The sequence below is a fragment of the Pogona vitticeps genome, chromosome W (genome assembly GCF_051106095.1).
Source record: "Pogona vitticeps strain Pit_001003342236 chromosome W, PviZW2.1, whole genome shotgun sequence".
Lineage (NCBI taxonomy): Eukaryota > Metazoa > Chordata > Lepidosauria > Squamata > Agamidae > Pogona > Pogona vitticeps.
This window is the reverse complement of record NC_135798.1, coordinates 1,120,755-1,135,749: the sequence shown is the minus strand read 5'-3', so window position 1 is coordinate 1,135,749 and position 14,995 is coordinate 1,120,755. Positions and strand designations below refer to the sequence as shown.

The following is a 14,995-nucleotide window of genomic DNA, read 5'->3' as shown; positions in this document are numbered from 1 at the left end:
AAGATATTTTGAGAATATAGCACAGAGCAGAAACTAACTGGAGGTCAAACCAAAGAGCTTGCTCTGTCTTTGACTCCTTTGAAAGGCAGATGTCTCCTGAAGGCTTTACAGGCAACATTTGAAAAATTAGCCGTATTGTGCAAACAGCATGGACTCACCTTGCCTGAACTGATACTTCCAAAGGGACAGGGATGGGAAAATATATTGTAGTTGATTAATATTAACCACTATCTGAAATATTAATCATGGGCCATAAAGTCAATTCTGACTGATGGCAACCCTTTTGGGGGGGGGGTTTCTAGGTAGAGAATACTCAAAAGTCGTTCCCCGTTTCCTGCTTCTGGGACCCTGCAGTTTCCCAAAGGCCACACAGGCTGACCTTACCCGTGAAAGACACAGCAGGCATCCTCTGGTTCTGCAACCAAATATTTAAACCAGAGTGCTTTCAACCAGCTTACTCAAAAATATAAGGATAGGATTTGATTAGAATTGAGGTTTTACAGGAAAAGTTCCATGGTTTACTTGCAAATTTCCTCCACAGTACAGTACAGTGGTGTCTTGCTTAACGGGTGCCCCGTTTAATGACGAAATCACATAGCAATTAACTTTTTGTGATCGCTTTGCGATGTTCCCTATGGGGAAAATCACTTTGTGATGATCGGTACCCTGTTTCGCTTACCGATCATCGCAAAGTGATGATTTTTTACCAGCTGATCGGTGGTTCCAAAATGACCGCCAGGTAAAAAAAATGGCCACCCAGTGTTTTCTGGGATGGATTCCTCGCTTACCGGGCAGCAAAAATGGCTGCCGTATGGAGGATTTTAGCCCATAGGAATGCATTGAAGGGGTTTCAATGCATTCATATGGGCTTTTTAATATCACATAGCGACGAAATCGCTTTGCAGCGAGTTTTGCTGCACCGATTATCATCGCTATGTGAGGCACCACTGTACTCAATTTAAAGGCATTGCAAGTCCATAAATGAATTCAAAATGGTGAACCCATGAAAGGAGAAAGTGAAGGAAGAGTTGGAAAACCTGGATTAATAAAAAAGCCACTGTTGGCTCACATTTAGCTTGCGATCTACAACAATTCCAACATCCCTCTCACTTGTAATTTTGCTGAGCTAAGTATCCCCCATCTTGTAATTGAGCAATTGGTTTCTTTTTCCAAGGTGCAGGACTTTGCACTTACCTGTGGCCAGGTAGGATCATGCCAAAAAGAGGGAGGAATATTATTAAATATAACGGTTGACAGAGTAGCAGAATCCAGCTGAACACCAAAGTATGATAGCCAAATAAGATCTTCACTGAGATTATGAATACACCAGGCACAAGGATAGTGTTGATACAGTGGGGTCTCTACTTAAGAACGTCTCTACTTAAGAACAATCCAACTTAAGAACAGCTCCATTTGCTAAATTTTGCTTCTACTTGAGAACAGAAATCCAAGATAAGAACAGGGGGGAAAAAAAAACCTTTCCTGCTCTTTTTTTAACCTTAGGTCATCTTAGGTTAAAAAAAAATCTCCCCCTAGTGGTAGAGTATGTATTAACCAGCTTTGCATTAGTTCCTATGGGAACTAATGCTTCAATGTACGAACGCACCTCTACATAACAAAAAAAAAAAAACCCAGCCAGAACGGATTAATTGGTTTTCAGTCCATTCCTATGGGAAATTTTGCTTCAACTTAAGAACGTTTCAACTTAAGAACGCCATTCCAAAACGGATTAAGTTCTTCAGTAGAGGTTCCACTGTAGTTTCTATGGACGGAAAAGAGCAGATACGGATTAAATGGTTTTCAATGCATTCCTATGGGAAATGCAGATTCAACATAAGAACTTTTCAACTTGAGAACCACCTTCCAATACGGATTAAGTTCTTAAGTAGAGACCCCACTGTAGTAGATATTCTATTATGAACAATATATACAGGCAAGTTTTCAGTTCCAAAATAATGCACAGTAGTTTTCACAGAGTTTTAGTGCATATATCAGTAACAAAGTCATTTAAATAAGTTCAGTAGTTGAATACCATAAGTTCCTTCCAGCTTGCCAGAGTTCCTTCTCTTATCAAGCACGTAGACACGGCTTCCACCAGGATTCTCAGCAACAGGAACAATACGATTCTTCTCTACAGTTTCTCCAACAGTATCACCAGCAACAATCCACAACAACCCACAGATTGTGTGTCCTAGTGCTGCTAATTTTATCCTAGTATTGTCCAATCCTACGTTTACATTCACAGCTGTAACAATCACCTCAGCTGTGTATATTCAAGCTTTGCTTTACTTTACACTTCTGATTCTGACAATACTTATGGTCATTTTACAAACTTGATTTAACAATTCTATTCAGGTTGTTTCCCCAACCTGACAATGGTGAGGGTTTTTGGGCTAGTTTTTTTTTTAAAAGGAAAATAGTTAAAGTTTGAGGATCTGTTACTATTGGGTGTTGCTTTGCTAGGGTATGTCCTCAGAGTATGGGACCAAATGGAGATGTGATGCTAAAATGGAATGGTTTAAAGTCTTGATAAATAAAGATAAATGTTAAGGGATGAAGAGGAAGATAAGTTAAACCCTACCAAGAATGAAAGAAGATATAATATTACAACCCCTTCATGGATTGCTGCCTTGTTGTGGGGAAGGGGCTTGAGTAACTCAGGGAAGCTACGGGCTATGCCGTGCAGGGACACCCAAGACAGACAAGTCATAGTGGAGAGTTCTGACTAAACACAATCCATAGAGTATGAATTGGCAAGCCACATCTTTGCCAAGAAAACCCCATGAACAGAAACAAAAGGTTAAAAGATATGATGCTGGAAGTTGGGCCCCTTAAGTTGGAAAGTGTCCAACATGTTACTGAGGAAGAGCAGAGGACAAGTACAAGTAGCTCCAGAGCTAATGAAGTGGTTGGGCCAAAGCCGAAAGGACGCTCAGCTGTGGATGTGAAAGGAAGGTCCGATGCTGCAAAGAAAAATACGGCATAGGAACCTGGAATCTAAGATCTACGAACCTTGGTAAGCTGGATGCAGTCAAACACGAGACGGCAAGACTAAACATTGACATCCTGGCAGTCAGTGAACAAATGTGGACAGGAATGGGCGAATTCAGTTTAGACTATTATCATATCTACTTTTGTGGGCAAGAATCCTCTAGAAAACATGGAGTAGCCCTCATAGTCAACAAAAGAGTGGGAAAAGCTGTAATGGGATATAATGTCAAAATGATATAATGATTTAAATACGAATCCAAGGCAGACCTTTCAATATCACAGTCATCCAGGTTTATGCACCTACCACCAATGCTGAGGAGACTGAAATTTTATGAAGATTTACAACACCTTCTAGAACTGACACCAAAGAAAGATGTTCTTCTCATTATAGGGGTTTGGAATCCTAAAGTAGGGAGTCAAGAGATAAAAGGAACAACAGGGAAGTTTGGGCTTGGAGTTCAAAACAAAACAGGGCAAAGGCTAATAGAGTTTTGTCAAGAGAACAAGCAGGTCATCACAAACACTCTTTTCCAACAACACAAGAGGCGACTCTATACATGGAAATCACCAGATGGGCAATACCAAAATCAGATTGATTACATTCTCTGCAGCCAAAGATGGAGAAGCTCTATACAGTCAGCAAAAACAAGACCTGGAGCTGATTGTGGCTCTGATCATCAGCTTCTCATAGCAAAATTCAAGCTTAAACTGAAGAGAGTAGGAAAAACCACTGGGCTACTCAGGTATAATCTAAACCAAATTCCTTACTAATACACAGTGGAAGTGAAGGACAGATTTAAGGAACTCGATTTGGTGGACAGAGTGCCTGAAGAACTTTGGATAGAGGCTCGTAACATTGTACAGGAGGCAGCAAAAAAAAAAACATCCCAAAGAAAAGGAAATGCAAGAAAGCAAAGTGGCTGTCCAATGAGGCCTTACAAATAGCAGAGAGGAGAAGGGAAACCAAATGCAAGGGAGATAGGGAAAGTTACAGAAAATTGAATGCAGACTTCCAAATAATAGCAAGGAGAGACAAGAGGGCCTTCTTTTTTAAAAAAATATTTTTTATTTTATCACACTATAGACATACAAACCTAACAGAGATCACACAAAACAAGCAAAAGTAATAAATACAAACACACACACACACACACAGAGAGAGAGAGAGAGAGAGAGAGAGAGAGAGAGAGAATAAAACAACAAAACCCCACATATAGGCAGGGTGGAGGCATTTCATACAATATTATCCATTATATAAATCTGACTGCATCAGCCTTATTGCTCTTAAAAATTTGCTTGAGATGTGAGTCATCCTAAAGTTATAGTAATTCTAATGATTGATTTTTAAGATAATTTCTCTTACATCCTTGGCTAACCAATTATGTCTCAGAATATCAATATTTTACTATCATGAGAAATCCGCATTTCAGCAAAGATAAAAAACACCACAAAATATATTTATCTAATATTGGCTACTTAATCATATTATAATTCATATGTGCTTAATATCTCCATGTTAATGCTTTATACTATAATTAAGTAATCTCTAGTACTATGTTCACTCTAATATACATCTATACATACATGTATTTCATATCAGTATTTCATATATCATCATCAATTTCATATATTTTCAAATATCATCATCAGTCTTTCAAAAAGTAGGGATATTAAATGTCTCTCACCTGATATATTCAATCATGTTACAGTTTGTATATATTTTGTTTCTCAGACTACGTGCCTTAGACTCAACAGTTTCTAATGTTATATTCATCATAGACATTTCAGATTACATAATTGGAAATTCTTAATTGCCATTTGACTCCAAACATAGTAGAAATTACTTGCAATATATAAATCACATCCATTTTGTGTACATATGTGTGCCCCTCAAATTTATAATTTGGTTTTTATAATCATCAAATAACATTCACCCTTTTATATTTTATAAATCTTAACTCCATTGCATGGCCAGGAATTCCAAATCACTTATAACATGATAAATCTAAGGTTACATTCTTATAATTCATATTATGTTTCTCTAAGTAAAAGCTTTACAGTCTAATCTTGTGTTCATCATAGATATTTCAGATTATATAGATAAAAATTCTCAAATCCATAATTTCTATTATATTCATCAGGTAATGTTCCTCCTTTTTTTAGTTTATAAATCTTAACTCTATACACAGGCCAGGTATTCCAGATCTCTTATGGCCTTATTAACCTAAAGTTAAGTTGCATCTTAAAGTGTACCATAAAGTCCACAATTTCTAATATTATATTCATCATAGATATGTCAGATTGTATAATTAATAATTCATAATTGTTGTTTATCTCCAAACATGATCAAAATTACTTTGTTGTTATATTCATCAATTAACATTTCCCCTTTTATTTATAACATTATAAACCTAAAATTAGATTGGCTCCTTTTTTACTAGTTTTGAAATGCCATCTATGGAACCCTATTAGGCTATTTTCTCTCTCATTTGGTGGGCTCATCATGTTCTGCCTTTGAAGCCAAGCAATGTCTGATCTGTAATCATTTTGTTTCCCTTTCAGCCTTGCCTTTTTGCTTCTTTGTTTTGCATATTCACCCATCCAGTTAGGACACATATCTTTTTCACCCACCTGGACCTCTTTCTCACACTACAAATCAGTTTTCCTAATCTCCTTTTTAAAGATTTTACCCCCCTTTTAAAAAACAAATAAAGTCACTCTTTCTTGTGCTGCTATAGTGGGCTGATTTCTTCTGTTTCAGTACGCTGTTCTGACGAAAATTCCCAAAGCTCTGTCGTTTCCTTCATATCCGAAAGCACAGTCTGGAGTTCAAAAAACTGAATTTCAAAATGATTCAGAATGTTCCTTTGTAAGTTGTGAAAGGCATTTATTATGTCTTCTGTTAAATCCATCATGGTTGCAAAGTAGATGAACAAAGAAGCTTTGTAATTTCGAGATATGCACCTCATTTGAAGAAACATTCCCTATTATAAAGAAAATAGCCCCCAACACAGCTTGTTTGCTTCTTCTAGCCCAGAGCCATAAAGCACTTATGTAATAAAAGTCAGATCCTCAGCAAAGCTAATGATTTATACTATCCCAGACTCCAGCTTTCACCAAATACAGTAACTTCAATTGTAGATTGTAAATTCAGTCATAATAAAACTTCCATTAAGTTCGAATCCACCTCTTGCAGCATCTTGTCTCCTTAAACCTATTATTATTACTATTATTACTATTATTACTATTATTACTATTACTATTATTACTATTATTACTATTATTACTATTACTATTACTATTATTATTATTATTATTATTATTATTATTATTATTATTATTATTATTATTATTATTATTAGAAGAAGAAGAAGAAGAAGAAGAAGAAGAAGAAGAAGAAGAAGAAGAAGAAGAAGAAGAAGAAGAAGAAGAAAAGCTGTGAGTTGTTACCACCGAGGACAGGGGATAAAAAGCAAAAGTCTGTCTCTATCCTTGTCAGTTCCAGTTTCTGTTTTCCAGGCGTGATGCAGTAATAAAATACCGATCTGTGTGGGTTCAAAGCTTGTTTGCCGCTTCCAAGGTTACACTATCTTCTTTGAAATCAGCCGCTTAAGTTTATTTTGTACTTACAGAGGCGATGTTGAAACCAATTAGTCCTTGTTAATGCAGTCATTCGTAAATCTTCATGCTTCCTTCCTGTCGTGGAGCTTCACAGCTAGGACGACATTAGAAAATGGCGTTGATGGAATCCTTTGTCTGAAGGAGTGATCTGAGAGGTGGTTGCTTTCCACCCCCCAGAAGATCTCTGCTCTCCTGCGACTCAGGGTGGGCTTCTCCTAGCCTTCCCTGCCCTCCAATTTCTTGGGGAGAGTCTGGATTCACAGCATGCAGCAGAAATCTGGAGAGTCCAGATTCCTTGCTGCCTCGCTGTTTGTAGCTCCACCCCCCTCTCATCACAAGAGGGCCTTGTTAAATGAACAGTGCATAGAAATAGTGGAAAACAATAGAAAAGGAAAAAACAGATCTGTTTAGGAAAATTGGAGATATTAAAGGAACATTTTGTGCAAAGATGGACACGGTAGGATTGTTCTCCTTGCAGTCCAGGGGACTCTCAAGTGCCTCCTCCAGCATCACAATTCAAAAACATCAATTCTTCGGCGGGCAGCTTTCTTTATGGTCCAGCTCTCACTTCCATACATCACTATAGGAAAAACCTTGGATTCATATTGACATCTGTCATTTTTGAGATTATATCCCATTACAGCTTTTCCCACTCTTTTGTTGACTATGAGGGCTACTTCATTCCTTCTACTGGATTCTTGCCCACAATAGTAGACATGATAATTTGCCCATTCCCGTCCATTTTAGTTCACTGACACCGAGGATTTCAATGTTTATTCTTGCCATCTTGTGTTTGACTACATCCAGCTTTCCAAGATCTTACATTCCAGACCTGTCCATCTTGGGTGTCCCTGCACGGCATAGCCCATAGCTTCCCTGAGTTACTCAAGCCCCTTCGCCACGAAAAGGCAGCAATCCGTGAAGGGGGCAGCAATCCGTGAAGGGGCTCCCTCTCTTAATGCAGCCTTAATAGCATTGGCCTTTTTAGCAGCCACATCACACTGTTGGCTTGTTACCTAAGATGATTCCAAGGTCCTTCTCGCTCCTAGTACTGCTGAGCCAGGTATCCCCTGTCCTGTAATGGTGTGAAATAGTAGGGGAAACCATGGAACCCAGAGACACTCCGGCGGCCAAGAGGTCAAGGGGTAGAGCAGGAGTCCCAGCACTATTACCATTCACAGAGCGACATCCCACAAGGGGAAATCCCAGAAGCTGACAGTCTGACAGTCCACTGCTTCTCTCCCAAACCCAAGGCAAAGGTCAGGGCTGTTTTTTAGCAAGTGTGGATGGCAGGGAGCAGAAGAGAGGGTGTCCTGGGTAGACCATCTTCACTGCTCCCAGTCCTGCTGTCAATATTCAAGCTGCCCTTTCCTGTGGGGAGCCTGGCAAATTTTTCCCCTGCTGGCAACACACTGGACCTTTTTTTTTTAAAATCGTGGCCACAGAAGCACAATATCCCACATTCATATTGTCAGGTTATATAAAATAAGCCAAATAAAACAAAACCTGAATTTTACAGCCATGAACACTCAGCACAGAGATCTGTGACAGAAAGTGCTCGACAAGGACACCGGAATAAACAACTTAAGAGTGAAGATGATGTCAGGTCTCTGACCACCGACTGGACAGTGTGGGATAGTCTATATGGCCACTGGGTCATGACTTCTTTCTCTTGGCTCATGGAGAAGGTTGTGGACTTTTACGCCGTTGCTGATGTTTATAAATGGCAATAGACTTAGTTGCTAGAAGTCTAGTCTCTCTGCCTGATTTTCTTGACTGCTGGGACTGGAACAAGGGGCTTCGGAAACAGGCGCTGCTAAAAAACTGTGCCACTCTGATAGAAGCACTACTGAGGGACCCAAAGCAGCTCAGAACATTAAGTCACACTGTTAAAAACACTGTAAGTTAAATATTAGAATACAAATTATTGGACGAAATTGGCAACTACAGGGCCGTCGCCAATGTTTCTTTCATGAGCAAAGTGGTCGAGAGGGTGGTGGCTGATCAACTTCAGGCGCACTTGGATGAAACAGACGCCCTGGATCCATTCCAGTCGGGCTTCAGGCCGCACCACGGTACAGAGACGGCATTGGTCACCCTGTACTATGACCTGTTGAGGGAGGCTGACAGGGATAAAATGTCTCTGCTGGTCCTCCTCGACATCTCAGCAGCCTTTGATACCATCGACCACGGTATCCTCCTGGGGAGGCTCTCCGAGTTGGGAATTGGTGGCCTGGCATTGGCCTGGCTCCGTTCCTTCTTGGGGGACCGTCCCCAGAGAGTGCAGCTTGGGGAGAGGGTCTCGGCCCCGTGGAGTCTCAATTGTGGGGTTCCACAGGGGTCGATTATCTCCCCAATGCTGTTTAACATCTATATGAGGCCACTGGGAGGGGTCATCAGGGGTCTGTGGGGCTTCGTGTCATCAATATGCCGATGACACCCAGCTCTACATCTCCTTTTCACCAACTGCAGGTAATGCCTTCCTGTCCCTTCAGCGCTGCCTGGGGACCGTACTGCAATGGATGCAGGAAAATGGGCTGAGGCTGAATCCGGACAAGATGGAGGTTCTGAGGGTGGGTGGCCCCGTGGTTGACGGTTTGGGTGATTCTCTCATGTTTGGGGGGTTGACGCTGGCCATGAAGAGTGGGGTCCGCAGCCTGGGCGTACATCTGGACCCGACACTCACCATGGAAACGCAGGTGGCATCGGTAGTCCACACTGTCTTTTTTCAACTATGGTGGATTGCCCGGCTGTGGCCCTATCTCGACACGGGGGCACTCACTACCTTGGTGCATGCGCTCCTAATCTCAAGATTAGACCACTGTAATGTGCTTTACATGGGGCTGCCTTTGAGGCTGATGTGGAAACTTCAGGTGGTGCAGAATGCGGCGGCCAGACTCCTCACTGGAGTGAGAAAATACCAACATATTTCTCCAACTCTGGCCACATTGCATTGGCTGCCCATTCGTTTCCGCGTCGACTTCAAAGTCTTAATGCTTACTTACAAGGTCCTAAACGGTTTAGGACCTCAATATTTGGCGGAATGCCTGCTCCCACCAAGGTCTACGCGGATCATCCGTATGAGTCAGGAGGTGAGGCTGAGGAGCCTGACACTGAGAGAGGCCTGGAAGGAAAAGACACGAAACTGGGCCTTCTCGGTGGTGGCTTCTCGCCTCTGGAACAACCTCCCTTCAGCCTTCCCTATGCTGGGAATGTTTAAAACCCAATTAAAAACATGGTTGTACATCCAGGCCTTCCCTCCAGTCAATACAGTGGTGCCTCGAATAGCGATGTTAATCCGTTCCGCAAAAAACATCACTATTGAATTTCTTCGCTATTCAAAACATGGTTTCCCATTGAAATGCATTGAAAGGTGGCTAATCCATTCCAATAGGAACGAATTGCCGTCGCTAATGGAAAATCTCCATAGGAAACCTCGCTATTCAAAACACGGTTCCCCGATTGAAATGCATTGAAACCTATTCAGTGCATCTCAACACGGAAAAAAAATCAACAACAAATTAAATAAGGATCAGAACAAGGTCAAATTGGGTTAACAAAGGATTTAATAAGTGCACTTTACGATCTCAAACATTTCAAACTGGAAACCTTAATTTTAAACTGTTTAAGAAATAGCGAACACGAACTGTGGTTCCTCCATTGAAATGCATTGAAACCATTCGATAATCACCCATAGGAAAAATGGCTAATCAAAGCGAAAAAATGCCCTGAAAACCACATCGCTATTCGGTTTTTTCATTAATAGAGGTGCTCGCTATTCGAGGCACCACTGTAGCTGATTTCTTTTCTATTCCTTCTTATTTTATTCTCACTCTATTTTATTGTAACTGTATCAAATGATTATGTAATGTTCTTGTGTTTTATTGTTTTATCCTATACTGTAAGCCGCCTAGAGTGGTTGAGTAGACCAGATAGGCGGGGTATAAATCAAATAAATCAAATCAATAAATAAATAAAAATTAAAAATTAAACAATATATGATTTAAAATATAATTAAAATATTAAAATAGGAAAAATTAGTATTATCTGCTTAAATGGGGTGCAGGGATTTATAATTGTTAAAAGCCTGCCTGAAGAGATGGGTCTTTAGCTTTTTTCGGAAGGATAAACAGGGAAGGTCCCTTTCCTGATCTCCCGAGGGAGAGCGTGCCATGGCCTGAGGGCTGCCACCGAGAAGGCCCTCCTCTCCCTTGTCCCCATCAGCTGTCCTTGGCCTGGCAATGGGGCTGAGAGGAGGGCCCCCTCTCCTGATCTTAATCCCCAAGAAGGCGCATATAGGGAGATACCGTCCTTCAGGGAGCCTGGGCCCAAGCTGTTGCATTACTTAAAAGGAAACAGATCCTTAAATTAAATTTCCTATTCTGGATGTTACCAATAAAGATTACTGGCATGTAGTTAAAAGAATGGCAAGTGATGATTAACCCCTCTGACCAAAGTGGTTGAGACATTTTCCATAAATTATTAAATGGGTGTATAAAAGATTGGATGAAGCGGATACAAGATAGCAATCAAATAGGGAAGCTGGTGGGAGAAGGGAGGATTTCATGACTAAAAATAGTTCAGTTAGGAAAATGGGCAAAAGAATGGAAAAGGAAGAAAGTAGAAAAAATGTGAAATTTGAGGAAACTATTGAAAAAAAAGACTGAAGTTAGAAGCAATGAAAAATAGAAAGGAGATCGTAAGTGAAATGTGCAAACCGAGAGAAGAGGCAGAATATGAACTCCCAGGTGTTAAAAGGAAGACATGGTTAAAGAAACTGAAGGGAAAGATTGGAGTAAAACATGGAATATTTATTTTATTATTCATTTATGTATTTATTTATTGAACTTCTATGCCACCCATCTAGACATAGTCTACTCTGAGCGGCTCAGAGAACACAAAGTAAATATATTAGCAGTTAACAACACATACTGTAGATACTAATTTAAGATGGAGAGAATAAAAAGAAATTTAAATAGTGCCCGGAGGGAAGGCCTGTCTGAATAACCAGGTCTTCCAAGTTGGTTTTTAAAAATGCCCAGCGAGGGGGCCAAAGGGATCTCTGATGGCAAGCTGTTCCAAAGTCGAGGGGCCACTGCTGAGAAGGCCTGGTGTCTCGTCTTTTCTTTCTGGTCCTCCCTCGGCGTTAGGCTCCTCAGTCGCCCCTCCTGACTAGAACGGGTGACACGAGTAGAGCTAGGTGGGAGGAGGTCTCCGGCCAAGTATCAAGGTCCTAAACCATTTAGGGCTTTGTATGTAATCATTAACACTTTGAAATCAATGTGGAACCGAACGGGCAGCCAGTGTAAGGCGGCCAGGGTGGGAGTGATGTGTTGGTGTTTCCTCACCCCACTAAGAAGTCTGGCCACCGCATTCTGTGCCATTTGGAGTTTCCGCATCAATCTCAAAGGTAGCCACACGTAGAGAGCATTACAGTGGTCTAATCTCGACATAAAGATAGGGACGCAGCTGGGTAATCTGTCAAAGATGGAAATAGGTGGAGCGGACCACAGATGCCACATATGTTTCCATGGTGAGCGCCTGGTCTAGATAGATCCCCAAGCTGCGAATCTCACTCTTCGCAGTAATAACAGAATAATGAAGCATAAGGGTAAAAGAAAATTGCTATAGAGTAAAATGGAGATGGCACTTAATTCCGGTGGCATTGAATATATTAAATAATAATGTATCATCTCTGTGCTGGAGGTGTTTTATAGGAGATTAGGGAAATAACTCAATTGAATCCATGATTGCCTTATTGAATGTGGTTAATGTTAACCAAGGGAAGAAAGAAGAAAAGGCATTAGCTATTAAATGGTGCCTATGGCAAGGCTCATCTTTGCAAGGAACAGGAAAAGCGATTATCAAATTAACCTTGAGGAAAAATGTGGAATGTGGCCACTGATGACAATGGACCAGTGAAATAAAAATCAGAAGAGGGATATTGAAAACTAGTAAGAGCCATGTGCTTTTGGAGAGAAACAGGGTGCTAAAAAATGCAAAAATAACCATCATCCTAACCCTAACTCTAACCTAGTCCCTAAGGGAAAGGTGGCAAGAGGTGGAGAAAGGTGGACGTGAGTAACGTGGGTTAATTAGAGCTGATGGGATGGTGTGTATTGTCATTTGTATCCTCTATTTTCTCTTTGTGATTTTCTTTTCAATAATGGAGGTCCATCGGATCCTATACTCTCTGTCTCTGTGAATCTTTCACCCCTTGATCTGACACTGAGATTCAAAATGGAAACATTTTCCCTCAATGTCCTTGTGATGAGATGGGTTTTTGAGTTAAAATCTTTTAAGGCATATGGGTTTTGTAATTAAGAAATAAGCCAGAGAGGTTCCATCTTGTTTCTTTGTATAAAGTATCTTTGCTATGCTGACAAGTGTTTTCCAGGCGAGCCGAGAGAATGTTATTCTGAGAGCCTGAGAAAGGACTCTGTGTGATTAGATAGATGGGAATTGTTGTGACTCTTTGAGAAACCACCGTAACCCAAATAACATCTGGTGTGTATGAGAAAGAAGTCATGTGGTGCAACAGGACTGTTTGCCTAGTAACGAACTCTGATTGGATGACATCGTGGGAAGGTGCATTAGGCCCTTGCCAGTTACTCTTGAAAAAGGAACTTTTTCTCTATGGACTTTGTCTTTCCAAGACCGACCTTTCCGTGATTCGTGACCTACTCTTCAGCCATTTGAGTTTGGTGGCCTACCTACATGGACTGCTTTCTATGATTTGCTGGATTACTTTTGGACTTATGGGATTTTCCTAAGGACTGTACATGGACTATTTTCTATGGACTGTTACCTATGGAATATTCTTTATGGACTTCTTTTCTTGGAATACTCCATATGGACTATGCTCTTGTAATTTTGTAAGGACTATGGTATATTTACTGGATTTTTCTTTTCTAAGGACTATGGGACATATAATGGATTTTTACTTTTGTTTAGGGGTTTCTATTCTATAGGATCACTGAGGACTATAGCCTTTTTATAACCTACATGGATTATTTTGTTTTTACTAATGATTTCCTAGACTGGAACTGTTTTGATTCTTTTTAATGTCTTTTTGTATTTTTAATAAGGTTTTTGAACTCTTTTATATTTTTCATGTTTTCTTTGCCTCACTACATCTTTGTAACTAAACAGCACAATGCTAGTTTATTTGTTTGGTTTAAATTTGGCTCTGATACTTAGTAACATGCTTTTTCTTTAATAAAATAAGGATTATAAAACTCATTTGGTTTCCTGAACAGTACACTTGTCATAGGGTCATCTGAGAGTGCTGCCTCGGCCTAACTTACTTAGAGTCCTGTCAGTGGTGCAAGTTAAGTCTAAGGACTACAAAGCTCACTTGACCTTTTCACAATAATATCTGAGAGTACCAGGGTGTTCTTATGTGGGCAGACCTGCGAGAAGGAGTGTTGTATCATGGCTAGCTGAATTTGGACTCTTCAGCCCATTTTAGCATGTGCAAACTCCTGATTGCTCTCTGTCCAAACAAACACGTGTGTTCTTGGACCCGTGTTTGCGACAGTCCTCTCCTTATGACCAAAGACCATCATCCTCAAACATTATTTCAATGATGTTTCTGCAAGAGATTCAATAAGTTCTGGGGAAATGATGGACAAAGATCTTGGCAATTTTTTTAAAAATGTGGGAACCTTGGAAGAGTAATCCTCAACCCACATTTATGTATGTACGTTTGTATGTGTGTATATATGTATGTGTGTGTATGTACGTGCTCCATCTATCACTTGCTTAAAAGAAGTGGCACCTTCTCTAAAATCCATGCCTGGGGCCCGATAAATGCACAAACGCCCACACCCGCACCCTGCAATCTTCCCACCTCCTGTTTCTTTCCAGAGGCTGTGCAAAGCTTCCCTCTTCCCTGTGAGAACCTCCCGGCAGGAGCCCTTCTTGAGGAAGAGACCGCACCCCTCCCTCCTCCTTGTGTCTCCAGCTTTCCTTTCCCTTCCTTTCAAGGGCAGCTGAGGCTCTGCGCCCGGCCAGGGGAGACCCTGCCTTGGTCGTCGCAGGAAGAGGCCAAGGAGAGACAGGAAGAAGGTTGGTGGGTGTTCTCCTAGGAAGCATCAATCCTGCAAAAACTGTAACTGTCTTTCCCTCTCCAAAAATCCCCTCATGCAGGAGTCACTTCACCCTCTTGGATCCCAAAAGAGGAAAGGAGAAATTCAGGGGAGGCCCCATGCCTGTCTCTCGAGGGTTGGAATCTTACCGACAGCATCTGCTCTTGGTGACCACAAGGTTGAGCCAAGCAGGATTGGGAACCAAAAGAAAAACACTCTGCACATGTTCAGAGAGGCTCTGCTATAGACAGTAAAACTGGGACTCACGCAACCCGGGTTCAAACCCCCGCATA

The 14,995-nt window shown here is 41.0% G+C and overlaps 4 protein-coding genes across 5 annotated transcripts in view; 2 read left to right on the top strand and 2 right to left on the bottom strand.

Annotated features, from left to right (window-relative positions):
* Positions 1-14,995, top strand: part of LOC144584975 (uncharacterized) — a 618,887-nt gene that overhangs the window by 482,405 nt on the left and 121,487 nt on the right. The window lies entirely within an intron of this gene.
* Positions 1-14,995, top strand: part of LOC144584983 (uncharacterized) — a 392,659-nt gene that overhangs the window by 350,431 nt on the left and 27,233 nt on the right. The window lies entirely within an intron of this gene.
* The window catches only part of LOC144584982 (uncharacterized), a 32,301-nt gene that overhangs the window by 13,464 nt on the left and 3,842 nt on the right, over positions 1-14,995 (bottom strand). Inside the window, exon 3 of one of the 2 annotated variants that reach the window (XM_078382388.1) lies at positions 6,622-6,706. The exons of the other annotated variant lie outside the window; for it this stretch is intronic. The gene's annotated coding sequence lies outside the window, so the exon portion shown is untranslated. The remainder of the gene's footprint in view (positions 1-6,621; positions 6,707-14,995) is intronic. 2 annotated transcript variants of the gene reach the window in all.
* The window catches only part of LOC144584973 (uncharacterized), a 66,481-nt gene that overhangs the window by 49,675 nt on the left and 1,811 nt on the right, over positions 1-14,995 (bottom strand). The window lies entirely within an intron of this gene.